Source organism: Zalophus californianus, chromosome 15, assembly GCF_009762305.2.
Source record: "Zalophus californianus isolate mZalCal1 chromosome 15, mZalCal1.pri.v2, whole genome shotgun sequence".
In the NCBI taxonomy this organism is placed as follows: Eukaryota; Metazoa; Chordata; class Mammalia; order Carnivora; family Otariidae; genus Zalophus; species Zalophus californianus.
Genome location: NC_045609.1, coordinates 64495321 through 64521873, shown reverse-complemented (window position 1 = coordinate 64521873; position 26553 = coordinate 64495321).

Sequence of the window (26553 nt, the reverse complement as noted above, 5' to 3'; positions counted from 1 at the left end):
TGTAGAAATAAGAATAAGTGGGGAAAAAAGTTACCAAAAAACTGAAGTGGCCTTAGAAGATTAACAACATACTGGAAATTTTGATAGCAAGATATTTGCAGAGTCACATTATCTATAGAAAGCAAAAGAGAGAGTAAACAGAAATGGTCCCACAGCTGCTAGACTGTATCTCTTTCTTTCAGTGCTTCAAATGCACACATAAACACATACCCTCCAACAATATGTATCCTCATGGTGAATAATCATGACTCCAAACATGCACACACACAATACACATAATTTAACCCTATGTTGGGTAATGGCTTGATATGTTCTTTTTCTTTTTTTTTTGCCTTAATATGTTCTACATAATTTTCTCCCTTTTGTTATTATTGAGGAATAATGTAAGTGTGTAAATTTGTACATCAAAAAATGCATTGATTTTCAGTGTACAGTGGGCTCAGGTTTGACAAATGTTTACGCCTAGGTAGTCATCATCCAAATCAAGGTATGCCCAACATACCGAAGCTTTCTTTGGGCACCTTTTTTAGTCAGGCTTCTCCCTACGTAGGCAACTACTGCTCTGATCTCTTTCACCACAGATTAGTTGTGCCTGTTCATAAACTATAGATAAACGAAAGCATACAGTACATGTGCTTATTTGTGTTATCTGATGCATTCCACTAAATTCATTTTACAGCTCACTAATGGGTTGCAACCTTCAGTTTGAAAAAAAACAAAACAAAACAAAAAACTGCTGTACTACATACCATAAACTAGTGTGCATCTGATTGCTTGGTGTGTTTTTTTAAAAAGCAAATACTCAGGCCTCTCCCACAGAGTTTCTGATTAAAATGTAGATTACTGGGACATACTGCAGGCCAAAGAAAGCATACATCCTAGTGCAGTTCTGACTCAGGTTCGTTCAAGGACTACATTCTAATATGTTTTACAGCCAGGTTTTTCAATCACTCTAAACAATGCTTTCACCATGTCACCACCTTCATCCCATCTAAGAAAATACAATGACTCCTCGTTTACTGCCTACTGAATCAAACTAAATTACCTTCACCTGCCACATAAAGCCTTCCATCAAAGGGTCTTGCTTTCCTGGCTGATACACCTTCCTATTACACAGCAACAAGAACCTCCTTGGTCATCAGTCTCCTTAGTGACCCCACTGCCCATTCATCCCCACACCGCAAAATCTAATGCTAAGTTTCTCCTGCATTCAAGAACATACCAATGCTCTTTAAATTAAATAACAGCCTCAGATTTGTATTCCCTGGAAACTGTGTTGGTGGTGGGTGGGTCTGTAATAGCCAAGTGTGGAAGGCATCAGAGCTTCCTTTAGGCAATTGATGCGCTTGTGTTAATTCACCACAAAAAGGTGCTCTGCATGATCTCTCTGTTAGAGAGAGCATCCTTTGGCTCTACCACCTTGTTAGAACAATGGTACTATGTGGTCTCCTGGGTATATTTGGAAGCAGATTGGTCTCATTTTTCCCTGTGCTTTCTTACTCTGCAAATAGAAGAAGAAAAGCCCCTTGAGTTATGGCTAAAACAAAAGCTGTAGAAATCTATCACTAAAGGCAGGAAAGAAGGGACAGACTAAAGAGAGGAGGCTGGGGAAGCTAAAGGCAAATTTCAATGTATAGTCCTTATGTTCTAGTGTCTACTCTCTGACCCATATGAAACACAGTACAAATGTGTGTGGATGCCAGAGTTCAAAGCACTCTCTCAGTTGTTTTCATTCATTCATTCTTGCTTTTATTCACCCAACACATATTTTTGAGATTCTGTGATCTCTCAGGCACTTGTCTAGGTACTGAGACCACAGCCATGAGTAAAAGAGTCTCTTATATTCTAAACAAAGGAACTTACATTCTAGGAGGAACACACAGACAGTAAACCTGTCAATATCCAGAGCAACAGATCATTAAGTAAGATGAGGAGGAAAAGAAGAATGCATTGTGTACAAATGGTGATAATAGAAATTCTCCTCAATAAGGTAGCATTTTAACAGACTTGAAAGGGGTGAGAGAGTAAGCTATTCAAGTACCTAGAGAAGAGAAGGTCAGGCAGAAAAAAAGAGGAGTTGCAAAAGCCTTAAGGTGGAAGCCTTGTTAGTGTTTGATGAACACCAAGGAAGCTGTTGTGGGTGGGCTCAGAACAATACTGTGGTGCTAGAACACAAAGAGCCTTGTAGGCCCTTGTGAGAACATCACCACTTACTCTGAGTCAATTAAGAATGAAACACAGGGTTTGAGGTGAGGCACATATGGTGCATTTTGTATTTTCATAGATTTGATCCTGCTAGTGTGTTGAGAATAGACTAAGGGTCAGTCAAGGAGGGATCAAGGGAGGCTATTATAGTAAACTGAGTATACAATGATGATAACTTGCATCAGGGTGGTAGGATTAAAGGGGCTAAAAATGAGGATTATGAATATATCCTGAAGGTGGCAATGACAAAATTTGTGAAATTGTGAGGCACAAGTACAAGAGGGTAGTCTAATATGATTCCAAGGCTTTCAGCCCAAGGGGCATGAGAGATGGGGTTGCCATTTCCCAACACTGCTGCAGGAGCAGGTGGCAGGGCATCTAGAAAGTAATTCTTGAACATGTTAAGTTTGAGGTGCCTTTCAGACATCCAAGTGGTGATATCCAGAAGGCAGGGTACATAAAAGTGTGGAGTTCATGTGATACGTTCATTCAGAGATATGTCTTGGATTTGTCACTGCATAGATGGTGTAGAATAGTTATGAGAGGGGACGGTTGTACAAAGAGAAGGAATGATGTCTATGGAATGAGCTCTAGGCCATTACCGATATATGGCTGTCAGAGAGGTGCAGAGAAGCCAATAAAGGAGATGGAGAAGCAACGGCCAATGATAGAAGAGGAGAAATGGGAGGAAGTTGTATCCCAGAAGCCAAGCAGAAAGAGTATTTTAACAAGGAGCATGATGACAATGTCAAATGTTTCTGTAGATCAGTAAGATGAGGATTGAGAATTGACTACCGAATTTAGGAATATAGAGTTCATTAGATTTTTTAAAAAGCAGGTTTGGCAAATGTGTACATACTCATAGAAATGGGTTGAATAGAGAACTGGAGGAGGTAAGTTGGGGACAAAAATTATAAATAACTCTCTCAAGGAGATTTGACATAAAGCAGGTAGAGAAAGCCTGGAACGATTGAACTACCTAAACAAGTAAGTGGGAACAAGAAACACACATACACACAAATATCTCATCTTAAAAAATAAATACATAATAGGTGTGTGAGCTTAGAAAATCCAGTTGAGAGAAAAAAAAAAAAAAACCTGAAGATGCAAGAGAAGAAAAGAGAGAATTCTTGAAGTGGTGTACATAAGGAGGAAACAGGAAATGAGATCTGGATAACAGGAGAGGTGCTGGCCTTTGAGCATGAGGAGCTCACTTATAACCCCAGGAAGGAAAAGTAAATGTGTGGGTGCTGGTGATGGACTTATGGTCAAGGGATCCTACAGAACTTGTCTTCTAATTGCTCCTGTGTTCTCCAGGAAATAAAGATTGAGGTCATCAGCTGAGCTTGAGGATGAGAAAGGAAGTATTGGAGGAGCAAGAGAAGGCATGAATCCTCTAGGAGAATGACAGAGTAAAAGGATTTCCAGGCAGCACTGAGGGCCCATATGACAGAGTCATGAGTGTGCAATACTGGGTAATCCTGTGTCAGTTCTCCCTTATCATCCCCATCTTGCAGGTGAAATACATCTTATGAGTTGATATAAGTTGCTAAAGGGCATATAATTGGCATCAGAGATACCCCAGGTCCTAGTTCACTGTCCATTGCCTATATGCTGTTTTGTTTTGTCCTCAGTTTTGCACATGTTGGTTTTATTTCCCTAAGCAGACTTGAAACCCTTCTGGGATGGTAGTGTGTCTCCAATGCCACTGAGGCTTTTATAGGACCTCACACTGTAAATGGCATAAAATGTGTAGTTCTATCATTTATGTCTTTAGCAAGTTTTTATTTTCAAGTTAAAAAAACTAAGGCAGATAGGAAGTCTTACTGGAGCCTAGTCCCTTAGAGAATGCTATAAAGTGACTATTCCTTAATTATGGAAAAAATCAATCTAGGAAAAGGACAATCAATATATGTAAAAATTAGCATGAGTGATCACCCCTCTTCATTTCTAAGAGTCTGTATTAAAGAGGAAGGAGACTCCAGGTGATACCTCTCTTTGTTTTAGACAGAAATAGCAATGGAGTATTATTTTAGTAAACTCAGACATAAAATATGATGGCTGGACTTTTTAATTCCCTCATAGGGAAATAGGTACAAAGGTTTCAGAGATGTTGTTTACTGTCATCAATAGCAAATCACATTGGTGCCTATGTGCTTGGTTCTCAGTGCAGTATTTTTTTTTTCCTATAACGTCAAAGAAATGTACTAGAAACTAAAGATTTTCTCCCTCTGCCCCTATAGGTAAGCCAGACTGCTTAGCTCTCTCCTTCACAGGCTTGAGCTTGAAGGAGTGGATAGACTCTTAACTATAGAGAACAAACTGGTGGTTACCAGAGGGGAGGTGGTGGAGGGATGGGTGGAGGGATGGGTGAAATATAAGTGATAGAGATTAAGGAGGACACTTGTCACAATGATCACTGGCTGGTGTATGGAATTGTTGAATCACTATATTGTACACCTGAAACTAATATAGCACTGTATGTTAACTATACTGGAATTAAAATAAAAATTTAAAAAAAGAGAATACATTTCTGAACTCTCTAACTTGGCGCACTGACTCTTAACAATGAACTCTAAAGCAGTTATTCCTGATAGATGGTCTTTCAGGGTCCTTTGCATTATATATGTGATAGACCCTACAATAATAATATAAATATTAATGGAAAAATAAGAGCTTTAGCTTTTGTTTCCATTGTGAATAAATAATTTACTCATGAGATTGAAGGAAAACCAGACACAACCTCATTGGTGTCTCAAAAGAAAGTCAGAATAAGTCTTTCTATTCAATATGGGTTTATTTTGAAGTTGATCAAAAACATATAAAAAAACACATCTAATTCAAGTTACTGTGCTAAAAAAGGGAACATATAACAATGAATTTCCAAATATTCCAGTGTTTAAAAACGCTGGTTTTGGAAGGAGACTTGATGTCGAGTCTCTCTGCCACCTACTCATTCCATGATCCAGCACAATGTAGTTTACTTTTCTGAGCCAAGCTTCATAATCTGTGAAATAAAGATAATGACATTGGGCTCTGGTTTCTGGTCTAGCATGTAAGAAGCCTAGAAGTCTTCATTTTGTCCTAACAATAAGTAAAAGGTTGAACAAATGGAAAAATAATCAATAACTCTTCTTAGATATGGCAAAGAGGAGAGGTCACAGGGCAAACCACAGAACCCCAAATTGGAAAGACACACAGGCAGATACAGAGATTTACAATTTATCAAAGCAGAAACCTCTTGGGGAACCAGTACAGGAGCAGAAAAACCTGAAATATAATTAACAAATTGCTGGAAGCTTAGCGTGAATAAACCTGAGAGATAAAAATTTCAGGGGACCCTTTCATGGCGGGTCTCTTGCAATTTGGGAAGTTTTACCTCCAGGAGACTTACAAGGTTTTTGCAGTGAATAACAAAGAAAAATCACCTCATGTTTCCAGAAGGGAGAGGGGGAAAAGGAACAATTTTGAAATATACAACATTCTGTTCTTTTTTTTTTTAAGATTTTATTTATTTGACAGAGAGAGAGATAGCAAGAGCAGGAACACAAGCAGGGGGAGTGGGAGAGAGAGAAGCAGGCTTCCTGCCGAGCAGAGAGCCCGATGCGGGACTTGATCCCAGGACTCTGGGATCATGACCAGAGCCGAAGGCAGATGCTTAACGACTGAGCCACCCAGGCGTCCTACAACATTCTGTTCTTAACAAGGCCTGTTTCCAGCAAAAACAGTTTTACCAGAGCCTCACCTACTGCAGTTTATCAGAGCCTAAACTACTTGGAGAAAGGAAATACCTAACTCCAGCTCCCTCCAGCCATTATGTCCACCTAAGGGTTGGTGGTGGGGTAGGGAGAGAGGCAATGAGAAGCAGAGAGGAAGTTCACAGTCCAGGGGCACAGATTTACCAAAAGACTGATACCGTGTCAAAGGACCAAAGAAGTCTTCCTACCCCCTCCATCTTATCACTACATTACTAAAGGCCTATTTACTTCAGTTCCTTTTACCGAGCACATCATGTCCACCTTTCAACAAAAAATTACAAGGCATGCTAAAAGATTTAAAACAAAAAGAAAAACACAGCTTGAAGAGATTGAACAAGCATCAGAGCCAGAATGAGATGGCAGGAATGTTGGAATTATTAGACCAGAATTTTTTTTAAAACTATGATTAATATGCTAAGGGATTTAATGGAATAAGTGGAAAACGTGAAAGAACAGATGGATAATGTGAGCAGAGAGATGAAAAGTCTATGAAATAATCAAAAAGAAATGCTGGAGATCAAAAACACTAATAGAAATGAAGAATGCCTTTGATGGGCTCATTAGTGGCTGGACATGGCTTTTTCTCAAAAAAGAAAATAAAACAAAAACAGTACTTTGAAAAGATCTATAAAATCAATAAGCCTCTAGCTAGGCTGTGAAAAAGAGAGAGAACACAATTTACTAATATCAGAAATGAAAGAAGGAATTACTACAGATCCCATGGACATTAAAAGGATAATAAAGGGATATTACGAAAAACCCTATGCCTAAAAAATTAATAACCTAGATAAAATGGGCCAATTCTTTGAAAGACACATCTTTCAGCACTCATACACAAAAACAGCCAATCTGAATAGATCTATACCTTTTAAAGTAATTGAATAAATAATAATCTTCCAAAACAGAGAACACCAGTGCTGGATGGGTTCACTGGTGAGCTTTATGAAAGATTTAAGGAAAAAATTATGTCAAATCTCTACAACCTCTTTCAGAAGATAAAACTGGAGGGAATGCTTCCCAACTCCTATGAGGCCAACATCACCCTAATCAAAGACATTACAAGAAAGAAAACTACAGATAAATATTTCACATGAACATAAATACAAAAATCCTCATCAGAATATTAGCAAATTAAATACAACAATGTATTAAAAAACATGTACAGTGACCAAGTGTAATGTATCCCAAATGTACAAGGCTGGTTCAACATTCAAAAATGAATTAATGTAATCCATCACATCAAAAGCCTAAAAAAGAAAAATGACATTGTCACTTAAATAGCTGCAGAAAGAGCATTTGACAAAATCCAACACCTATTCATGATAAAAAACTATCAGCAAATTAGGAATAGAGAGAAACTTCCTCAACTTAGTAAGGAATACTTACAAACCTACAGGTAATATCACACTTAATGGTAAGAAACTAGAAGCTTTCTGGCAAAGACTGGGAACAAAGCAAGGACATCGTTTCTCACCACTGCTTTTCAACATTGTACTAGAGATCATAGCTAATACAATAAGACAAGACAAGACAAGACAAGACAAGACAAGACAAGACAAGACAAGACAAGACAAGAAAAGGTATACCAGTTAGGAAGAAAGAAAACTGATTTTGTTTGCAAATGATATAATCATCTGTGTGGAAAATCTGAAAGAATTGAAAAAATAAAAACTCTTAGAACTAGTAAGTGATTAATAGCAACTTTTCAAACTACAATGTTAATATACAAAAGTCAATTACTTTCCTATTTACTAGCAATGAAAAAGTGTTATTTAAAATCCAAAACACAAGACCATTTTTATTAGCACTCCCCAAAATAAAATGCCTTCGTATAAATGCAGCAAAATATGTATAAGATCTACATGAAGAATACTACAAAACTCTGAGGAAAGATATCAAAGAAGAACTAAATAAATGGAGAGACATTTCATGTACATGGATAGGAAGATTCAATATTGTCAAGACATCAATTCTTTACAATTTGACCTATAGATTCAATGCAATTTCCATCAAAATCTGAATAAGTTATTTTGTGGATACTGAAGAATTGATTCTAAAGTTTATTTGGAAAAGAAAAAGAAACAAAATAGCCAGATCAATACTGAATGAGAACAGAGTTGAGAAACTAACACTACCCAAACTCAAGACTTAGTATAAGACTACAAGAATGAAGATACTGGGGGCGGAGCAAGATGGCAGAGGAGTAGGAGACCTGGATTTCATCTGGTCTCAAGAATTCAGCTGGATAGGGATCAAACCATTCTGAACACCTACGAACTCAACAGCAGATCGAAGAAAAGAATAGTAACAACTCTCTGAACAGGAAAGCGACCACTTTCTGGAAGGTACAACGTGTGGAGAAGTGAATCCGAGGAGATATTCGGGAGGCTAGATGGCAGGGGAGGGAGCCTCCATCAGCCGCTTCTGGCAAGTGATAGAGCCGCGGAGCACAAAATCAGAACTTTTAGAAGTCGGCTCCGCTGAGGGACATCGCTCCAGTGGCTAAGCGGGGGGTGGAACCCTTGCAGGACAGTGTGGTCTCAGGACCCTCGGGGTCACAGAAAGACTGGGGGTGCCTGAGTGCGGCAGAGCTCCCGGGTATCAGAGCAGGGAAGCCGGCTGCAGAGATGGAGCCAAGGCGCAGGCTCTCAGCTCGGGGTTGCCATAAACTGTGATCCGCGGCCCAGTCGGGCCACTGCTCCTCCAGCAGGGACCCAACAAGGGGAAAATCAGGAAGACTCCCCTTCCTCCCCCAAGAGGAGCGGCGTGGGAGTGCACCACAGGGATCTGCTGGGTTTGGAGATCCACACAGTGTTGGGTGCCAGAGATAGAAACGCTCGGTCAGAGGCCAGGTGAGCATGGAGTGCTGCCAGAGACTGGGGAGATGGGAGTGACTGACTGGCCCCTCCCCCAGAAGATCAGCACGAACAGCCGGCCAAGACCAAGTTTACCGATCAATGAGAATGGCAGAACTCTAGCACTAGGGGAATACTGCACATAGAATTCATGGCTTTTTTACCAAGATTCATTAGTCTTTCAAAGTTAATTTTTTTAACTGTTTTTTTTCTTTTTCCCTTTATCAACCAAAATATTATCAATCCTTTTTAAAAAAAATATTTTTATTTTACATTTTTAGTCATATTTTATTTTTTGTTTTTAGTCATATTCTATCCCTGCATAGTTGTCACCCTTATTTTTGGCATATATATGTAAGTTGTTCTCACTTTAAAATTTTGAGATACAGTTTCTTCTAACATATCAAATATACCCTAAACCTCTAGTGTATGGCTTTGTTCTAGTTTCTTGCCTGATCACATTCTCTACCCTTTTTTTTCCCTCTTTCTTTCCTTTTTTTTAATCCTCTTCTTTCTTTTTTCAAACATCTTATCAATTACTTTTTAAAAATTTTTTATAATATTCAACTTTACAGTCATATTCGATCTGTTCATCGTCTCAACCCTTATTTTGTACATATATAATTCTTTCTTTCATTAAAATTTTAGGAGGCACTTTCTTCTAACAGACCAAAATACACCCAAAATCTAGTGTGTGGCACTGATCTATGCACCAGCCTGATCATATTTGATCATATTCTGTTTTTTTTTGTTGTTGTGTTTTTGTGTGTTTTTATCTTTTTCTTTTTTTTTCTCTTTCTTTTTTCTTTCCTTCCCTTTCTTTTCCCCTGATTTCAGGTCTTTTCTGATTTGATTAGAGTATATTTTCTAGAGACGTTGTTAACCTATTAGCATTTTGTTCTCTCATTCATCTATTCTCCTCTGGACAAAATGACAGGATGAAAAAAATCACCTCAGCAAAAAGAACAAGAGGTAGTATAGTCTGCCAGAAACCTACTCAATACGGATATTAGTACGATGTCGGACCTAGAGTTCAGAATCATGACTTTAAAGATATTAGCTGGGCTTGAAAAAAGCATGGAAATTATTAGAGAAACCCTTTCTGGAGAAATAAAAGAACTAAAATCTAACCAAGTCAAAACCAAAAAGGCTATTAATGAGGTACAATAAAAAATGGGGGCACTAACTGCTAGGATAAATGAGGGAGAAGAGAGAATCAGTGATATAGAAGACCAAATGATGGAAAATAAAGAAGCTGAGAAAAAGAGAGATAAACAACTACAGGATCACGAGGGCGGAATTCGAGAGATAAGCAATACAATAAGACGAAACAACATTAGAATAATTGGGATCCCAGAAGAAGAAGAGGGAGAGGGGAAGAAGGTATATTGGAGCAAATTATAACAGAGAACTTCCCTAATGTGGGGAAGGAAACAGGCATCAAAATCCAGGAGGCACAGAGAACCCCTCTCAAAATCAATAAAAATAGGTCAACACCCCGACAACTAAGTGTAAAACTTACAAGTCTCAGAGACAAGGAGAAAAATCCTGAAGCAGCTCAGGAGAAGAGATATGTAACCTACAATGGAAGAAACATTAGATTGGCAACAGACCTATCCACAGAGACCTGGCAGGCCAGAAAGGACTGGCATGATATATTCAGAGCACTAAATGAGAAAAATATGCAGCCAAGAATACTATATCCAGCTAGACTGTCATTGAAAATAGAAGGAGAGATAAAAAGCTTCCAGGACAAACAAAAACTAAAGGAATTTGCAAACACGAAAGCAGCGCTCCAAGAAATCTTGAAAGGGGTCCTCTAAGCAAAGAGAGAGCCTAAAAGCAGCATAGACCAGAAAGGAATACAGACAATATACGGTAACAGTCACCTTACAAGCAATACAATGGCACTAAATTCATGTCTTTCAATAGTTACCCTGAATGTAAATGGGCTAAATGCCCCAATCAAAAGACACAGGCTATCAGATTGGATTAAAAAAGAAAACCCATCGATATGCTATCTGCAAGAGACTCATTTTAGACCCAAAGACACCCCCACATTGAAAGTGAAGGAGTGGAAAACCATTTACCATGCTGATGGACACCAAAAGAAAGCTGGGATGGCAATCCTTATATCAGATAAATTAGATTTTAAAACAAAGACTGTAATAAGAGATGAGGAAGGACACTATATCCTACTTAAAGGGTCTATCCAACAAGAAGATCTAACAATTGTAAATATCTATGCCCCTAACATGGGAGCAGCCAAGTATATAAGGCAATTAATAACAAAAGCAAAGAGACACACTGACAACAATACAATAATAGTGGGGGACTTTAACACCCCCCCTAACTGAATGCACAGATCATCTAAGCAAAAGATCAACAAGGAAATAAAGACTTTAAATGACACACTGGACCAAATGGACTTCACAGACATACTCAGAACATTCCATCCCAAAGCAATGCAATACACATTCTTCTCTAGTGCCCATGTAACATCCTCCAGAATAGATCACATCCTAGGTCACAAATCAGGTCACAACTGGTATCAAAACATTGGGATTATTCCCTGCATATTTTCAGACCACAGTGCTTTGAAACTAGTACTCAATCACAAGAGGAATGTCAGAAAGAACTCAAATACATGGAGGCTAAAGAGCATCCTACTAAAGAATGAATGGGTCAACCAGGAAATTAAAGAAGAATTAAAAAAATTCATGGAAACCAATGAAAATGAAAACGCAACTGTTCAAAATCTTTGGGATACAGCAAAGGAGGTCCTGAAGGAAAGTATATAGCAATACAAGCCTTTCTCAAGAAACAAGAAAGGTCTCAAATACACAACCTAACCCTACACCTCAAGGTGCTAGAGAAAAAACAGCAAATAAAGCGTAAACCCAGCAGGAGAAGAGAAATAATAAAGATCAGAGCAGAAATCAATGAACTAGAAACCAAAAGAACAGTAGAACAGATCAACGAAACCAGGAGCTGGTTCTTTGAAAGAATTAACAAGATTGATAAGCCCCTGGCCAGACTTATCAAAAAGAAAAGAGAAAGGACCCAAATCCACAAAATCATGAATGAAAGAGGACAGATCACAACCAACACCAAAGAAATAGAAAGAATTATAAGCACATATTATGAGCAACTCTATGCCAGCAAATTAGATAAACTGGAAGAAATGGATGCAGTCCTAGAGATGTATCAACTACCAAAACTGAACCAGGAAGAAACAGAAAACCGCAACAGACCTATTACCACTAAGAAAATTGAAGCAGTCATCAAAAATCTCCCAAAAAACAAAAGCCCAGGGCCAGATGGCTTCCCAGGGGAATTCTACCAAACATTTCAAGAAGAATTATTACCTATTCTCCTGAAACTGCTCCAAAAAATAGAAATGGAAGGAAAACTTCCAAACTCATTTTATGAGGCCACCATTACCTTGATCCCAAAACCAGACAAAGACCCCATCAAAAAGGAGAATTACAGACCAATAACCTTGATGAACATGGATGCAAAAATTCTCACCAAAATACTAGCCAATAGGATCCAACAGTACATGAAAAGGATTATTCACCATGACCAGGTGGAATTTATCCCTGTGCTGCAAGGTTGGTTCAACATCTGCAAATCAATCAACGTGATACAATACGTTAACAAAAGAAAGAACAAGAATCATATGATCCTCTCAATAGATGCAGAAAAAGCATTTGACAAAGTACAGCACCCTTTCTTGGTCAAAACTCTTCAGAGTATAGGGATAGAGGGAACCTACTTCAATAACATAAAAGCCATCTAAGAAAAACCTACAGCGAATAACATTCTCAATGGGGAAAAACTGAGACCTTTCCCCCTAAGGTCAGGAATGTGGCAGGGAGTCCACTATCACCACTGCTATTCAACAGAGTATTAGAAGACCTAGCCACAGCAATCAGACAACAAAAAGAAATCAAAGGCATCCAAGTCAGCAAGGAGGAAGTCAAACTCTCACTCTTTGCAGATGATATGATACTGTATGTGGAAAATCCAAAAGCCTCCACCCCAAAACTGCTAGAACTCATACAGGAATTCAGTAAAGTGGCGGGATATAAAATCAATGCACAGAAATCAGTGGCATTCCTATACACCAACAACAAGACAGAAGAGAGAGAAATGAAGGAGTTGATCCCATTTACAATTAAAATCCAACACCATAAGATACCTAGGAATAAATCTAACCAAAAAGGCAAAGGATCTATACTCAGAAAACTATAAAATACTCATGAAAGAAATTGAAGAAGACAGAAAGAAATGGAAAAACGTTCCATGCTTATGGATTGGGAGAACCAACATTGTGAAGATGTCAATGCTACCTAGAACAATCTACACATTCAAAGCAATCCCCATCAAAATACCATCCACTTTTTTCAAAGAAATGGAAGAAATAATCCTAAAATTTGTATGGAACCAGAAGAGACCCCGAATAGCCAGAGCGATGTTGAAAAAGAAAAGCAAAGCTGGCAGCATCACAATTCCGGACTTCCAGCTCTATTACAAAGCTGTCATCATCAAGACAGTAGGGTACTGGCACAAAAACAGACACATAGATCAATGGAACAGAATCGAGAGCCCAGAAATGTACCCTCAACTCTATGGTCAACTCATCTTCGACAAAGCAGGAAAGAATGTCCAATGGCAAAAAGACAGTCTCTTCAACAAATGGTGTTGGGAAAATTGGACAGCCACATGCAGAAGAATGAAACTAGACCATTTCCTTACACCACACACAAAAATAGACTCCAAATGGTTGAAAGACCTAGATGTGAGGCAGGAGTCCATCCAAATCCTAAAGGAGAACACAGGCAGCAACCTCTTCGACCTCAGCTGCAGCAACTTCTTCCTGGAAACATCTCCAAAGGCAAGGGAAGCAAAGGCCAAAATGAACTATTGGGATTTCATCAAGATAAAAAGCTCTTGCACAGCAAAAGAAACAGTCCACAAAACCAAAAGACAACCGACAGAATGGAAGAAGATATTTGCAAATGACATATCAGATAAAGGGCTAGTATCCAAAATCTATAAAGAACTTATCAAGCTCAACACCCAAAGAACAAATAATCCAATCAAGAAATGGGCAGAAGACATGAACAGACATTTTTCCAAAGAAGACATCCAAATGGCCAACAGACACATGAGAAAGTGCTCATCGCTCGGCATCAGGGAAATCCAAATCAAAACCTCAATGAGATACCACCTCACACCCATCAGAATGGCTAAAATTAACAAGTCAGGAAACGACAGATGTTGGCGGGGATGTGGAGAAAGAGGAACCCTCTACGCGGTTGGTGGGAATGCAAGCTGGTGTAACCCCTCTGGAAAACAGTATGGAGGTTCCTCAAACAGTTGAAAATAGAGCTACCATACGATCCAGCAACTGCACTACTGGGTATTTACCACAAAGATACAAATGTAGGGATCCGAAGGGGTACACGCACCCCAATGTTTATAGCAGCAATGTCCACAATAGCCAAACTGTGGAAAGAGCCAAGATGTCCATCGACAGATGAATGGATAAAGAAGAAGTGGTATGTATACAAAATGGAATATTATGCAGCCATCAAAAGGAATGAGATCTTGCCATTTGCAACGATGTGGATGGAACTGGAGGGTGTTATGCTGAGTGAAATAAGTCAATCAGAGAAAGACATGTATCATATGACCTCACTGATATGAGGAATTCTTAATCTCAGGAAACAAACTGAGGATTGCTGGAGTGGTCGGGGGTGGGAAGGATAGGGTGGCTGGATGATAGACATTGTGGAGGGTATGTGCTATGGTGAGCACTGTGAATTGTGCAAGACTGTTGAATCACAGATCTGTACCTCTGAAACAAATAATGCAATATATGTTAAGAAAAAAAAAGGAGAAGATAGCAGGAGAGGAAGAATGAAGGGGGGGAATCGGAGGGGGAGATGAACCATGAGAGACTATGGACTCTGAAAAACAAACTGAGGATTCTAGAGGGGAGGGGGGTGGGGGGATGGGTTAGCCTGGTGATAGGTATTAAAGAGGGCACATTCTGCGTGGAGCACTGGGTGTTATGCACAAACAATGAATCATGGAACACTACATCATAAACTAATGATGTAATGTATGGGGATTAACATAACAATAAAAAATTTAAAGAGGAAAAAAATCAAATAAAATACTGATGTATTCAGCTAAAAAAAAAAATGAAGGTAGTGTGGTACTAGTCAAAGAATAGACAATTAGATCAATGAAACAGAAGAAGGAGCCAGAAAGAGACCCACATAAATATAGTCAACTGATCTATGACAAAGCAGCAAAGTCAATACAATGAAGGAAGGAGAGTCTTTTCAACAAATGGTGCTGGAACTGTGGACATCCACATGTCAAAAAATGAATCTAGATACAGATAGACACTTAAGAAAAATTTACTCAAAATGGATCATAGACCTAAAACTAAAATGCAAAACTATAAAACTCCTGGAAGATAAAAGAGGAGAAAATCTCGATGATCTTGGATATAGTGATAAATGACCTCGGATATGGTGATGACCTTTTAGATACAATACCAAAGTCAAAATCCATGAAAGAAATAACTGATAAGCTACACTTCATTAAAATTTTAAAATTCTGCTCTGCAAAAGACGACGTCAAGAGAATAAGAAGATAAGCCACAGACTGAGAGAAAATACTTGCAAAATACACATCTGATGAAGGACTGTTATCAAGAATATACAAGGAATCATTAAAACAATAAGAAAACAAACAACCTAGTTAAAAAATGGGCCAAAGAGCTTAACAGACACTTTACTAAAGAATATATAAAGAATATAAAGATGCAAGCAAGTATATGAAAAGTTGTTCAACCTCATATGTAATAAGGGAATTGAAATTTTAAGGTTTTTTTTTATTTTTTTATTGTTATGTTAATCACCATATAATACATCATTTGTTTTTGATGTAGTGTTCCATGATTCATTGTTTGTTCATAACACCCAGTGCTCCATGCAGAATGTGCCCTCTTTAATACCCATCACCAGGCTAACCCATCCCCCCACCCTCCTCCCCTCTAGAACCCCCAGTTTGTTTTTCAGAGTCCATCATCTCTCATGGTTCGTCTGGGAATTGAAATTTAAAAAATGAGGCACAGCTATATACTACTAGAATGGCCAAAGTCTTAAATACTGACAATACTAAATGCTGGTGAAGATGTGGAACTTTCATTCATTATGGATAAGAATACAAAATGGTACAACCACTTTGGAAGCTAGTTTTACAGTTTCTTACAAAATAAGCATACTTTACACAATCCAGCAATCACACTGTAATTACCCAAATAAACTGAAAATGTAAGTCCACACAAAACCCTGCATAAGCCTGTTTATAATATCTTTATTTCTAATCGCCAAAATTTGAAAGCAACCAAAATATCTTTCAGGAGATTAGTGAATAAATGGTACACTAAGACAGTGGAATATTATTCAACACCAAAAATTAACGAGCCATCAAGTCATGACGAAACATGGAGGAACCTTAAATGCATATTACTAAGTGAAAGAAGCCAATCTAAAAAGGCTACGTGCCGTATGATTCCAACCAGAAGACATTCTGGAAAAGGCAAAACTATGGCAATGGTAAGATTAATGGTTGTCAGTGGTTAGACAGGAGGGAGAGATAAAAAAACAGTGAACAGAGAATTTTTAGGGCAGTGAAACTATTCTGAACAATAGTACAATGGTAGATACATGTCATTATACATTCATCAAAATCCATAGAATGCACAATACCAAGATTGAACCCTAATGTAAACCATGGACTTTGGGTGATAATTGGTTCTAGACTTTCTGCTCGAGAATCCCTACTACACTAGAAGATCTCATTTCCAATTAATGATTTAATATCTAACACCCTAACCATATTTCAAATTCCATGCAGACAGCAATCTTATCTGTTTTGCTCATAGCTGAACTGGGTAAGGGGAGGTTGGTGATGGAGAATAATCAACCCATCACTTTGCACAGTATAGGCAAAATAAACACTTGTTAAATAAAAACTCATGGAAAGTTTCAGGCAGATAAATAATAACACAATCAGATGGTATTTTAAAGAGAATTTAATGAAAGAACCACTAGAAGTGTGGGCAGGTTTAAATGAGCTATCAAACTATGTTAAGGCACCTAGCAATTAGCAGCAGTGAAAAACCATTGCTATAACTAGACCTAGAAAAGCAAGGGGAGGAACAATATGATCAAAGCCTAACAATAAATTAAGCAGTGGAAGAGTTGCCACCTGCAAGGGAATGAATTTATGGAGGGTAGAGGCCAATACCAGAAATGTGCACCAATGTAGGGAGGAAGTGGGCAAGAAAACCCCTCTTCTCTCCTCCTGAATTATGCTCCTTCTTGTGACTTACCAGGTGTATCCAATGGTAAACCAGAAGACAAGAAAGTAATAGAGTTCACAGAAGTCAGTCTCTCAGGGTACCAAAGCAGGCAGAGAACTAATATTTGTGAACTGGGGAAGGGGAGGTTGGCGATGGAGAATGATCAACACAATGATATTATTAAAGAAGGGATCTTTGATATCTTAGTATTGGATTATAAGAATAAAATGCAAATACATGGAAAGACTTGATAAAGGAGGGGTAATAGAAAGTTTCTGTCTATTCACCGTTCAAGCAACTCCAAAAAAATAAGTCGCTGGTTAACCTGAAAGACTCAGAACACCATCCAGAATATACAGAATTAATAACATTTTGCTGTAAAGAACTGTCATTCTAAATTGCTGGAAGAGTTCAGAAGCAGTTTGTCCTTTGGCATCCCCTTTAATCTAAATATACTCAGCAAGAAAATGATATGGCTCAAACTTCCTTCTTCCTCCCCAGTAGCCCAGCCCAACCACTGCTCTGTTCAACCAATTAGCAATTTGCAGGGGGAAATGTGAGCAAATTAATGCTGATGATTGCAGACCACTAATTAGCTACTGGGCTGTCAGAGCAGCTTTGCAGTTGCTAAATCAAATTGATAGCTAAAGGCCATGAATTGTTCAGCTGTCTGCTCTTCTCATTTGGGCTTCTCATTTGGGGCTTCAAGGCCAGGGAAGAGGAGTGGTTTACCATGGCATTTTGGTCAATCTGTCATGACCAGCCCAAATACACATCCCCATGGCTGTGCGTGGTCAGTGCATTTACCCAGAATTGTGGGGCTGCTTACAAGACTGTGGCTCCGAAAAGGCTGCCACTCTTGCGGAGATGTTCTCACCCTGTCTGACAGGCAGCAAGGCATGTGAGGTGAACTGTGAAGCTGATGCACTTCTGGAGAAGCAGTGTGGCCTTTCGGAGGCCACACCATCGGAGGCCCCAGCTAAAGTGGAATGGGTCACCAAAGAAGGGGAATCAGTCAGGGGAGGTGCTCAGGTCCCTCTGAGGCAGGATGCCTGAGGCTGAGTACAGTCAACACATCCAAGTCACTGTTTGTCCCATGGATACCTTTTCCCATCTGATAAATGAGAGGATTCTTTAATGAGCATTGCTGGACTTGGCTGAGGAATATGTGCTATATTACACTGAAATAAGGAGTCCAATTTTTATCAAATGTATACAAACTCACAAGAAAGTAAACATGAAAATGTGTGCTGTTCCTTTCCAAATACTCCTCTTATGAAGGTATGTTACTTATTCCAAAGATGCTGTAACTTCTCCAGTTATATGTGGGCATCTTTTTGGAGAATCTTAAAAACAATAGCAACAACAACAAAAACCCAACCAGCCAAACAAACAAAAAAAACCTCTTGATGGTGTACAATAGTGTTTCTTAACCAGGGACCCTTTTGCTCCAGCCCTTATCCACCCTGGGACATTTGGCAATGAATGGAGACATTTCTGATTGTTACAACTAGCAGTGGGGAGGGGGAAGATGCTATTGACATCTAAGGAGTAGAGACCTAAGGGATGCTACTAAACATCCTACAATGCACAGGACAACCCCCAGAACAAAGAATTATCCGATCCAAGATGTCAATAGTGCCAAGGTTGAGAAACCCTGATTTACACTGATTTCCTTCAAGGGGAAATTTGGTTGATTTTGTGGAACTATCCAAAGGTCAGTCAGAAGTAAGTCTGGTGATTGAGGGAGGTCCATCAAGACGGAAAATGTCATTCCTGAACCAAAATAAGGGGTAATTACAGACTAAGGAGACTGATTTTCTTACACGATAATTTCTAACATGGATTCCAAAAAAAAAGAAAAAAAGGTTTCAAGCAATATTTCATTTCTTAATCCTTCCATTCATTAAATATTTACTAAGCATTTAATATGTGCTAGGAACCAATTAGCAAAACAAAATTCCTATGTTGAAAGAGCTCATAGTCTAGAGGCATACAGGGTAATGTACCAGGGCTGTCTGATAAAGTAAACTCTTTTAACTCCTTTATTATGCTGTCTTCCAAAATGTTGCTTCTTATGAGGATTATATAAATCAAGAAACACAAAATATTTCCAACAGTTACCTGCCACATAGTAAGCACTCACTGCTGATTAAGAATTATCTTAGATTGAGCAGATGGAGTCAGGGAGGCCCCCCAGCAGCTCACTGGAGAAGCTTGGGGCTCGATGCATTATGAACCTCAACATTATCATCAGAAATGTGGCTTCTTTTCTGAACTGGAAGCACCATGCTGATACTTTTTGAGACCAGACATAAGTTGAATATTCATGAGTGTCTCCTGGAATAGTTGTTTAGTATTAAGCGAAAGAAGGGCTAAGAAAGGTAGTGTATAAATCAAATCTCTGCATACCAAACTGTACTCAGAATGCACGAAGGGAGTTCATTATTCAAAAGAACTTTGTAATAAATCCTTATGAAAAGCAAGTAAGGGATTTTTCAGATTGTCCCAGCTCAACCATCTTCTGGCTGTGGGACTTGGAGTAAGTCATTTCAACCCACTGAAACTTATTAGGACTCCATATTATAGATGAAGAGACTCTTCCCTCAGCCTCTCCCAAAAGGTTGTAGCAAGCCTCAGATGAATTAATGTATGTGATAGTGCCTTGTATACTGTAAAGCAGTAAGCCTCTTCAATGTCTTGAAGACATTTAATTTCATTTAACAGGTTGCCTTACAATAAGACTGCTTCCTTCTAAACTGAGCCACCTTTATAGGGTAAGGAAAGTTTCAATGTTGCCAACATCAGAAGATTTAACCTAATTATTTCAGCCTTCTCTATGAAATGTTTTCACTGTACTAAACTTGGAGCAAGAGCATATGACCTAAACACTGTGAGCCAGTCCCCTCACCTTGAAAACAACAGGAAAATTATGACAGAACAATTTGCTCCATAGAACATTGGTACAAAAGAATAGGCTAATGAATAGGAAGACATTTTTAAGTGAATACTAGTACGCTATTTATATATAGGAAAGCAATGTTCATTTTTTTTTCTTCTACTCTAGTTATAAATGTGAGTTGAACTTGGCATTTACGTGGTGGAGGCACATCTTGGCAGGAATGTATATCACTTAGATAGAACTTCTTCCCACCCCTGACCACACATACTCCAGGGTATGTTTTAGAGGTTCAGTCAGTCTATTTGTAACAGAATCTTGTGCCACATCTTCATGAAAAGCAAATACAAGGTTATGGATTGTCCCACCTTTACTATTTTCTGAGTTTGGGAAAACAAGAAAAAATCTTCCATGCTGCCATTTATCTATCAGGGACTGTGCGGTGATAAAATTCTATAGCTGACCGGAGCCTTATCTAAATAAAATCTGTATGTTTATGCTTTGAGGTTTCCAGGAAGTAAGGAATTCAAATAGTGATCATTCTTAATAGTGTTCTATTAAGCTAGTTCCAGACCGTTTGGTCCCTGGCAGGAATTGCTTGATGAAAAGGATGAACCCAGGATGGTTCTAACAAACCAGCAGACTATTGCTTTATAAGTGTTTTAACACAGTTTCAGGAGGTAGTGGAAACCAATGGGCCAAAGGGAAAAGCAAGACTTTCTCCCCTACTGCAGTTCTCATTGATTAAGCTCCCATAGGCCAGCTGGAGGCTCGGTGTCCAAAACAAAATTTATCCAAACTTCTCTCCAGTTCATGTCTTAGTATCTTCCAGACAACAAATGTGTCCCAAATAGCATGTCTGGTTCTTCTTCGTGATGAATTTCAATATTTATTCTTAAGTTTCAAATATCTGCCTCTGTGTGAATCTTTGATTAAAAAAAAAAAAACTTTATAATCCAAAACTGCCAAATACTATAAACTGAAGGATCAGATATGAAGTTAAGCCAAAACCCCAATCTATTGTGAAGACAGGAGACAATGATTAGCCACCTTGACATGTTGAGAAAAAAATCACAACATCCCTGATCATGAAAGAGCATACTGTGCAGAGATCTTGAAATCCACTCCTTCTCTCTTTTCTTCAGTCAACCCATGAATCACCTCTTCTGTCTCGGACACTGTTCTAGATTCTGGGGTGCAGTAGTGGGGAGCACTTAGGGTCGGTGCTTTCTGGAAGCTTAAAGTACAGCTATAACTGGTTGGGGAGGTGGGGACAATAGACCGATGGACACACAAGGAACTAGGTGTAGTGAGAGCTGTGTTGAACCCAAGCAGGCTAAGAGTTGCTCCCCCATCAAAAGGCCCTGAAACAGCTCTGTGAGTAGTTGGGAGTCCGATTAGCTCAAGGTTCACAAAATACCCTGATTTCGGCAAGATCCCATGGCCAGGAATCTCTGCATCAGGGCTTGGCGCCTCGTCCAAGCCTCTCTCCTCTACGCCATGCTGCCTAGAAGAGTCTTGTTTTTTGCATATGCACACGACCAGACGCACACACACTCTTGTATAGCCTGTGACATCAGCAGCATATTAACAGTGACACTCAGGGTGGCAATTCAGCTAAGAAGGACTGAAGGGTCTAGAGGTAGATGGAGTCAAGTTTGAATTCTAGCTTTTCCACTTACTGTCCATGTGAATACCAATTTCTCTGTGCCTCCATTTCCCTTCCGTTAATAATAATCCACAAATGATAGGTTGGTGAAGGGAGCTGAAGGAAGATTTAAATTTTGTTTTTAAAATACAACCTAGCACAGGATTGCAGGATTGGCTGAGTAAGGAAAATCCTGTGAGGTAGAAAGCAGAACGCTGTAATCTGCAAAGTGTATTCTTTTTTTAAAGAGTTATTTATTTATTTTGAGAGAGAGAGAGAGAGAGAGCACATGAGAGGGGGGAGGGTTAGAGGGAGAAGCAGGCTCCTCGCCGAGCAGGGAGCCCGATGCGGGACTCGATCCCGGGACTCCAGGATCATGACCTGAGCCGAAGGCAGTGGCTTAAACGACTGAGCCACCCACGCACCCCTGCAAAGTGTATTTTCTACGTATTACCCATGATCTGAGAAGCAATTAAACTTCCAGAAGAAAAATGTTGAAAGCCCAATGTCAGCTTTTTTTTTTTTTTAAAGATTTTATTTATTTATTTGAGAGAGAGAATGAGAGAGAGAGAGCACGCTATTTACATATAGGAAAGCAGGGAGCCCGATGTGGGACTCGATCCCGGGACTCCAGGATCATGACCTGAGCCGAAGGCAGTCGCTTAACCAACTGAGCCACGCAGGTGCCCCCAATGTCAGCTCTTGATGTTGGAATGTTAGTTGATGACCTGGTTAATTTGTGGGAATTTTTGTTCATTTATTTTTTAAATTCAAGTATGGTTAACATACTGTGTTATATTAGTTTGAGGTGTATAATATAGTGATTCAACAATTCCATGCATTACCCAGTGCTCATCATGACCAGTGTGCGCTTTAATCCCCATCATCTATTTCACCCATCCCCACACCTCCCTTCTGGTCACCATCGGACTGTGCTCTATAGTTAAAAAACTTGTTTTCTGTTTGTCTCTTTTTTTTCTTTGTTCATGTGTTTTGTTTCTTAAATTTGATTTGCGGAAAATTTTCAACTTTCCCTCTCCTTTATAATCTTAGGGTCAAATGATAATAAAAATATTTCTATCTTTAAGAAGTGAAGATTATTATAACTGTTTTCTAAAGCTATAGCTGAAAAAAAAAACAGAACTAACACTAATACTAAAATATCAGTCACACTAATTCTTTCTGAATGATAAAAATCTGTTTTGGGGAGATTTTATAGACCCCAAATCAGATTGGTCAGATCACCTACATCCAAGAAGTACTAAACTAAATCAGTTAGGCTTCCAAGACAGTAGACGGTAACCTCCCAAGGAAATAGGAAGAAGTGAAATTCACTTGTACTGCACAAATGTCTACATATGGAGTATTTTTTGAAAGTTTATGTGTGTCTGTTGTCAGCTGAGGTTCTAAAAACAGTTCATACATGACAATATTCTTTGTGGGGAATCAGTAATTTATTTTAATTTCTATGTTTTGGGCTCTTTAATTGAAGGAGGCCAGTTATAGGCCTCAATTTACAAGGCTGTTTTGAGGTTTTACAAAGATAACTTAATTCATGTGGTATAGGACCTGGCACATAATAGGACTCAATAAATCTTAGATATCATTATCATGATTGTGCCTCTCAAGAAATTTAGTTCATAAAATCATAAAATAAGACTGGCACTGAAACAAAACTAGCATGAAAGCAGAAATTGTTTTGCTCATAGTTTTTGAACCTTCTTTGGCCAATGCCCAGGAAGTAGTGAGAGGAAATCTGTTTCAATTATAGTATTTTCTGTATATCATTTGCTTAAGAAAAAAAATTACCTGAAACTCATTTACAAGTATTGGAGAAATATTTAAGAAATGTTAACTTGGAGAGGAACTCCTATTCTGGCTGGCTTAGGACTTCCATGCGTTCTGGCCAGCTTTGTTCATACAGAATGCATTGCTACCCCGTCCAGCATTTTGTTCGTTTTAACTTAGGCTATCCCTCCCTGTCCCCCAATTCCTAAATGAATGCTATCTCTTCTAATCATGTGGTCAGTGTTTACCAGGAGGCCTGTTATAGCAATTATTTCTGTCTCCGTCTGGATTCCGGACCTCAGGGAATGTTCACTGGAGAAATGAAGACAAGCCTCATGCATGTTCACAACTACCATAGAACGTAGCACTGTCCCTTCCACATCGTAGGGTTAAATGAATGCTTGACACAGGAGCAGTTTTCTCTCCAGGGAGTGAACAGAGTGAGGAGAAATTATATGGAAGCTCACAGGACTTTTTAGATAACTTTACTCTGCCCTTTTACTGATTCAAAAGGATATGAGTTGTTTTTTCTTCACGGAGCCCAGCGTCTACAGAGTTTTCCTGTATTTTACAGTAATACCCCTGACTTGTGAATACACATGTAGGTTTCTGGATGGTGACACAATAACTGTGTAGAAACTTTAAATCGGCAAGGCTTTTTTCCTGAACCATACTGAATTGGGAGCTTGACCGGATTTCTCCATTTCTGTGAGCATTAAACCAAGAGGGCATCTTCTACCACTAGTTGGTTTATTCTGCTGATTGCTTCTGTGCACTAAGAAGCAAGTGGAGATGCTTGCTGAGTGTTTCTTTTTGCTTTGCTTCTTTTGTTCTGTTTCTCCTTTCTGTTTATTGTATTTGTTTAATGTGATTCCTACTAACGAAATTACGGGATGCAAATCAGCTTTGATTGAAAACTCCTACAGACACACATTTGCCTAAATACAGTCATTTCCTGTAAGACCCTTCCTCAGAAAGGAAGAGAATGGGGGGATGTGTACTTGGTTAATCCCAATCTGTTATCTTTCTGCTTTAACAGTGCAGTTATTGACGGGTTGGGGTGGGGGAAGCAGTTCTACTTTCAGCAGCTTCAAAACACACAGCATAATCCTCCATTCTACCATGTCCCTTGGCCTTGAACCTGCCCACTTCCCTGAACCTGCAGGACTTTTCCATGCACTGAATTCCTCCAGAACTGCCAGTGGTGTGCAGATTGGTTTTAGTACCCCATTAGCAGTTAGGGCAAAGCCAGCCTTTCTTCTCAGCCTACACACTCCACACCTCTTAGACTCATTACATTTTACCTTAAACTTTGAAATTTTCCAGCTACACTGTTGTGTAGAGTCAGAAGCTAAGGGGTTTATATCATGAATGTTAGTCAGAAATCGATGTCCTGTACAGATACTAACAGCCCTATTAATATCTACTAGCATAAATCTTAGTTAATGGGTTGTCTAATCTGTATACTTTTGCAGCGTGTTCTACTCTAAAGTGGTGCCCTGGCGGCATTTTCTCTTGTCACGGGAGACTTGTCAGCCACATAGAACTTCCCGACCCAGTGGGACAAACTGCCACCCCCCCAACTGTTATACACAGAGCGTGGCCACCACCATCTAAAATGGTTTGGATAAATAGTTTTCTCGTTAAGAGTCAATAAACAAGCTCCTAGGTCCACACAAGCTTCTTACAGGGAAAGCTCAATGTTGCCATTCATCATTGCCACCAGAGAACCAGAAACTCCATTTGTTTTCTCTGCTGCTGACAAATGTAATTTATAGGCTTTAAAGACCTAATTATTTTCTGCGATGCAGGATTAAATCTGAACACTTCTTACTGGAGGGGTGAAAGAGGTAGTGGATATCTTGGAAATCTGGGGCCTCCAAACTCTACGTCTCAGATTCTCAGGTGAGAGGAATTAATGGGCCTAAAATTGCAAGTTCAGGCCAATACAAAAGGAGGGCAAAAAATAATGTTCTCATACAACCAGTGCCCTGGAGCATTTACTGCTGGTGCTCATTCCAGTCCCTTCATACCTTTTTGGGGCATCCATCCCTGATGACCCTGTTGTTTTGAATCTTGTCTCTGGCTCCTTTTTAGGAGGGCTGCTTTGCCTACCAGCACAGAGAGCTAGAAGTGCCTGGAAGTTTACTGACTCCCTCCCCAAGCATTCCTTAGCCAATAACTACTTGGTATGAGGAAATTAAAACCCATCTCCCTTGCCTTGATGAATTCAAAATGAACTCAGATGTAATTCACACCCCAGAGTTCCTCTGTAGGATGACTGGGGCTGGTTTTTTTGCCTGAAAGAACTTCCTTGCTTGGCTTCTTCCCTTTCCTTGTCTTTGATTCTACACTTTGACCATTTTCTCTGGAGAGCACTTCCTTAATAAATCAATTGACCATCTCTCAAAGTCTCAGAACCTGTGTCTGGGCCACCTTCCCTAAAACACCCACCAAATAGCCCCATTATGGGCAAAGTACCAGTGGGACACTGAAAAGGAATATTGGAAGAAGCTATTATTGTCCAAGAAGACAGTCGGCAATGACAATAAACCCTTGCAATCTGTGTTTATCCTGTTTAGGGTTTCAAAGTGGCCAATTCTCTACAAAGTTGGTTTGCTATGTGAAAGCTTCCTGGATAAGCAGACTTTTGGTCTCAGGTGGGTCTATATCTCCTGTACCTGGGCTATTGCCTAACTGGACTGTCTATCACAGCCCTGCTCAAACACAATTTCAGACACCACCTGATTCCCTATTACAGCAAGTACAAGCATCATTCCCTGCCTTGAGGATCTCCCTATCTTCCTTCACCTCCCACCTAGCTAATTTCAATTTCTACATGATTCAGCTTACATCCTCTATGCCACAATACATTCTGACTCTTTGCCCCCAGAATGTTTTAGCTTCTTAGGACTCTGGGATCATGACCTGAGCTGAAGGCAGTCACTTAACCAACTGAGCCACCCAGGCACCCTATGCCTGCTTTTTATATGTGAGGAGAAGCAATT